The sequence below is a fragment of the Colobus angolensis genome, unplaced genomic scaffold, assembly GCF_000951035.1.
Source record: "Colobus angolensis palliatus isolate OR3802 unplaced genomic scaffold, Cang.pa_1.0 Scaffold32, whole genome shotgun sequence".
Classification (NCBI taxonomy): domain Eukaryota; kingdom Metazoa; phylum Chordata; class Mammalia; order Primates; family Cercopithecidae; genus Colobus; species Colobus angolensis.
The window spans coordinates 2,634,234-2,639,279 of record NW_012116488.1 but is presented as its reverse complement, the minus strand read 5'-3'; the positions used below and the strand labels follow the sequence as shown (position 1 = coordinate 2,639,279).

Genomic DNA, 5,046 nt, shown 5'->3' with positions numbered 1-5,046 from the left:
CTGGCAAGAGAGTCTTGTGGGGATTGCACAATGAGGCCACAGCAGCCAGCCATGAAGGCAGCCACCCGGCCAGGGCCCCTCAGCCGGTATCCGCATCGCCGCTGTGTGGATGAATTCCATCTGTGCAGTGCCCATGGAAGGAACCTCCCAGCCCCGGGACACTGTGGCTCTGTGGACTCATCTGAAAAATGTCATCCCTGGAGCCCTAGGAGAGAAGGGGTGGGGTTGGCAGCCTTAAGGCCCCATCCTGGCGGCCTCCTGCATCCGCTCCTTCACAGGTTCCCCAGAGACAGGATGGATGGCAATCCAAGTGCAAACCTGGCGCTTGGCCAGCACCCTTGAAGAGGAAGTTCTCAGTTCCCGGGGCACCCTGAACCCACACCGCCCCCACTCCGCGGGCCCCCTGGTCCTGGAAGACCTGTTGCTAGGCTGGAGAGGGAATGGCAGAGTGAGCAGGGGGCGGGGAAAGAGGCCAAACAAAAGAGGGGAGGAGCAGAGGCCCCAGTGAGGCAGGAGGCGGAGGCCCTGGTGAGGCAAGAGGGAAGCCCGTGCCCAGCGGGAAATTCCTAAATGACGGGGCCTTTCCAGAGGGCAGAAATTCCTAGCGTGTGAAATAAGGAAGGAAGTTAATCTCCAGTGGGTTCCCTTCACAGCCCCCTTCTATCCTCCCCACACGCCCCACCTCCACATCTCCCGAGACAGACCCTGAGAAACAGAGTTTGGATGGGGAAACAGGCCTGGAAACGGAGGCCTGCGCTGAGTGGGCAAAGTCGGCTTGATGATTAAGACGAGGGCCTGGAGTCTGGGCCTTGGACCCCCCTCCCCTTCTGCCTGCTCCAGCAGCCTGTAGGTCCAGCCCTAGCCCTAGCGGGAGAAAGGCTCCAGGGGGAGTCCCATAGGCCTGGTTAGGAACCCCACTCCGCTACTTAAAGCGATGTGACCCGGGTCAGCCACTGCACCTTTCCGCATTTACGCATTTCAAGCAAGGCTTGACGACGGGAGGGGTTCAAGGCCCTGTGCCCAGCCGCGCGGCCAGCACTCTGGCCAGCCGTGTAGCCCCCTTCTCCTTAGGGAGCCTCCTCCGGGAAGCCCCCGTCCCGTCTCCTTGTGGCCACGGTGATACCGGAACACTTTAGAGCGGCGGCTGGGGGAGTTGGAGTGGATGGGGCGCTCCGCAGCTGGAGCCGGTCTGTGACGCGGGAACGCGGCCAAGCGCGCCCCTTCCAGGCGGCCTATCAGGAGCCGTCGTCCGACAATGGCCCCGCGCCTGACAGCCCCGTCCTTCGGACTCCCGAACTCCACATACCATGCGACGTGCAGCCAGCCCCCCGCCCCTGCCGGGCTGCTGGGAGGAAGTGACCGCGCCCCGCAGCCCCCGCTGGGCAGGCCCGGCGCGCCCGGCCCCCGGGACGCAGAGACACAGCCGGGCCGCGCTGGGCCTTGGCCTCCGCCCGCGGGTTTTCCGCGGTTGCGGGGGGGCGGGGCAGGCGGGGCGGGGCAGAGTCTGCGACTATTTCAGGCCTTGAGGAACTGGGGCCAGGACAGCGGCGGCCTGGCCAGGACACGGTAAGTGACCTTCGCCTCCACGCGTCCATTCCCTGCCGCTCCGCGCGGCTCCTCGCCCGCCCCGACCCCATGCCCCGCCGGATTCCCCGAGGGAACAGCCTGTCGCGGCGGCGGGGACAGGAGGGACTGGACGCTCCCAGGGACCCTGGCCTGGGGCAGCCCCACTGCCAGGGAAACTGAGGCCCTGGCGCCCAACGTCCGCGCGTCCGGGCGCACAGGGGCCAGGGCTGGCGCTCGCGGCGGAGGGCCGGGTCCTGCCAGAGGCAGGGAGGGTGGGGCTGGGGCAGTCACAGGGATCTCCCCTCCATTGGCAGCAGGAAGGCCCCAGGTCCGGCGTTACTCTCCGACCGGGCGACACAGGCCAAGTCACTTCCTCGCCTGTGCCCGGGTGTCCTCATCGGGAGATGGGTCCGCCTTCCACATCCTGCCCAGGGCTGAAGGAGCCGGGCCCAGCGAGCTCCCGGGAGGCGCGTGGACATCAGGCGTGTGGCGGGGAAGGCGAGCCAGACCAGTGGGCCCGAGGACAGGCAGGGCAGCGGGAGGCTGGGGGGCGCTGTTGAGCCATTCCTGCCTCAGTGGGCCCAACCAGCGGCAAGGCTTAAAGGAACGCCCCTCCTCCCCTTCCCTCCTGGCTGCACCCACTCGCTGCCGCCTGCAGGACAGACTCAGGACACAGGAGACTCACCCCCACTGAGGCCCAGATAGGCGCCCAGCCCTCGGCCGCGCGGTTTGGCCACATCCCCTCGGCAGCACTGTGAGGTGGGGGTCCTCATCCCCATTTCAAAGACAGGGAAACTGAGGCTTGTGAAGGAAGGAGGTGTGCAGTGCACGCACTAGTGAGAGGTGTGCTGAGCCTGCACCGAAACCGTTTCTTTCCACGGCACCAGCTGCCTCGGAGAGCGGAGACCTGGGATGAGGCCCAGAGGGCTGCAGCAGGACCTTCAGGTGCTCTGGGTTTTGTGTCACAGAGGGGAGAAGGTGGCAATGCTATGGGGGTCCTGCGGGAGCTGTGCCTGGAGGTGGGACAGAGCCTAGTACATGTGGAGTGCGACAGGGAAGGCTGAGGTGAGGCTGGCAGGGAGCATTGCTGGTAAGGGCCACCCTCCCCCACTCCAGGAGAATGGCAGAGGTGGGGACTGGGCACCCAGGGTGGGGCTGAGTGGCCCTGCCAGACAGACCAGCTCCTGCGGGTGCTTGGCATGCACCTGAGAGGGGCTGGGAAGCGAGGTTGGGGCACTGGGTAGGGAGCAGAGGTGCCCCATGGCCTTGCCCCTGAGGCTCCCTGGAGCATGCCCCTCTTGGTCCTGGAGTGGAACGCTCAACCCAAGTGGCACCAGGGAGGCCAGTGCCATCCAGGAGTGTGGCTTTGCCCAGGGCATCGGGTGAGCATGGCAGGAGCTGGGGGTGGGAGGAGCCCAGGCTTCCTGTCCCTCAGGTGGCTCTGGCCCAGCCCTTCCAGGATGGGGACAGGGTAGTGGGGCTGGTGGAGGCAGCGGGGCCATGGGAAGACTCTGATGGGTCCAATCTGAGCCCCTGTGGCTGCTGGGCTTGGGGCAAACACCTCCTACTCAGCCTCAGTTTCTCCTTCTGGATGGTGGGTCATCCTGCCTGCCTTGCCGGGCTGTTTCAGGGGTCACTTGAAGTTACCGTGACACATGAGACAAGGCTGCATGCATTTCATTTTGGGGTGGGTCAGACAGGTGGCATCATGGTTACAGGTCACCTCAGTTCTCGGGGAGGCCCAGCCCCTGCCTGCTTCCCCCTTTCAGGTCAGTCATGGTCTCCTCCGGTGGACTTGGCCTTGCTTTGACAATGGTCAGGTGCTGGGTGGGGACTTGGGGGAGGCTCGGGTCTTGCCTCTCTGGATGTAGCTTGCAGGACAGCTGGGGATGTGGAGGCAGGGGGAGAGCTGGGCTCTGGGACCAGGTGACCTGAGTCCCAAACCCAAGCTGTTCGCCATAGGGATAGTTTAAGCCAAAATAACACCCTTCCAGATGAGAGAAAGGAAGAGATGGGATGGGCACCCAGGAAGGCTGCAGAAACTGGAAGCTTTTGTGATGATGCTATATCCCATATGGGAGCAGGCAGAGAGGGTGGGAGCCAGGAAGCCTGGGTTCTGGACCCTAGTTGCTGTGTGACTTCAGGCAGCCCTGTGACTTGCTGAGCCCCTTGTCCCCAGTGATGTGTGAAAGGCTCTCTGAGGTCCCACCCACTGTGGCTTCTGTAGACCCCAGTCAGGCTCTGCCCGCTTCGTGGCCCAGCCGGAGCAGCTGTGTTTCTGTGACCCCGCCGCTGGATCAGAACTGGGCAAGATGGCAGAGGGGCTGGGTCTGGGCAGCGGGAGGCTGGTCTCAGGCCATCTTCTGGTGTTCTAGACCCCGGCATGTCCCTGACCTTTCTGGACCTCTGTTCCTGCTCTGTCCAAAGGGACAGAGCACATGCCCCGCCTCTTCCCTAGGGTCCTGTGGGATCCAGGGAGGTGTTCACTCCCTGCTTCCTGCCTAGAGAGTGGGCTGTCAGGGAAGGATTTGCCCAAATAAAGTGAAGGCCCCCCTCTGTGTGGCAGGCTTGGCGTCCCCAGCCTCTTCCCTGCTTCTGGGGCTGTGAAGTATTGGAAGGGAAGCTGTGTGTGGTGAGATGCTCGTGGCCAGGGAGGGAGTATGGTTGTTGGTGCTCATCTGGGCCAGGAGATGAGCAGAGCCCTGGTGGTCTAATGGGTGAAACAGACTGAGTGCACTCAATGCAGCCAGCACAGCTGTGTGCTCCGGCCTGGGAGCCAGGGCTGGTCCATGGTGACCACTGATGCCTTCACCCCCACCCCACAGGAGCCTGCAGGCCTGAGCCAGGGTGATGCTGAAGATGATGACCTTCTTCCAAGGCCTCTCGGGCCATCAGCCTGTGCCGGACACCCTCGACTTCCCCAGAAGCCCCCAAAAGTTGCCGTCCACATCAGAGGCAGAGTCGGAGGCCTCCATGTCAGTGGCCTCCTCCGAGGACCTGGCGCCACCCCTGGAGGCTGGGACAGCCCTATATAGGGAGGAGGAAAAGACGGCGAAGAAGAAGAAGGAGAAGAAGAAGAAGTCCAAAGGCCTGGCCAATGTGTTCTGCGTCTTCAGCAAAGGGAAGAAGAAGAAGGGTCAGCTCAGCTCAGCGGAGCCCGAGGGCGCAGCCAGGTCCAGGCAGGGGCTGGATGGCCCGCCCCCAACAGGTGCGCTGGGACCCTGGGCTAGAGCTAGTCTGGGGCCTGGACGGGGTTGGCGCTCATCCGCGTGAGTGAGCCACTTGCACAGTGGGCCGGCAAATGAGGTTGGAAGGCGCATCTGTTTCTCTGCTTTCACCTGGGCCCCAATCTGCGGGGCTGGGAGGCGAGAGACCAGGCCTTCAGCCCAGTCCGGGACACCGACATCACCCTTTAGGGTGTTGGCCGCCGGCCCTGTGCGCGTCTAGGGGAGGACGGTCCCGCCGGGCGCTGGCCGCCCC

At 64.2% G+C, this 5,046-nt stretch overlaps 1 protein-coding gene across 1 annotated transcript in view; it reads left to right on the top strand.

The window, feature by feature from the left end:
• Positions 1-1,527: 1,527 nt before the first annotated feature.
• The window catches only part of TNFAIP2 (tumor necrosis factor, alpha-induced protein 2), a 14,029-nt gene continuing 10,510 nt past the window's right edge, over positions 1,528-5,046 (top strand). The window contains exons 1-2 of the mRNA XM_011951428.1: positions 1,528-1,566; positions 4,392-4,646. The gene's annotated coding sequence lies outside the window, so the exon portion shown is untranslated. The remainder of the gene's footprint in view (positions 1,567-4,391; positions 4,647-5,046) is intronic.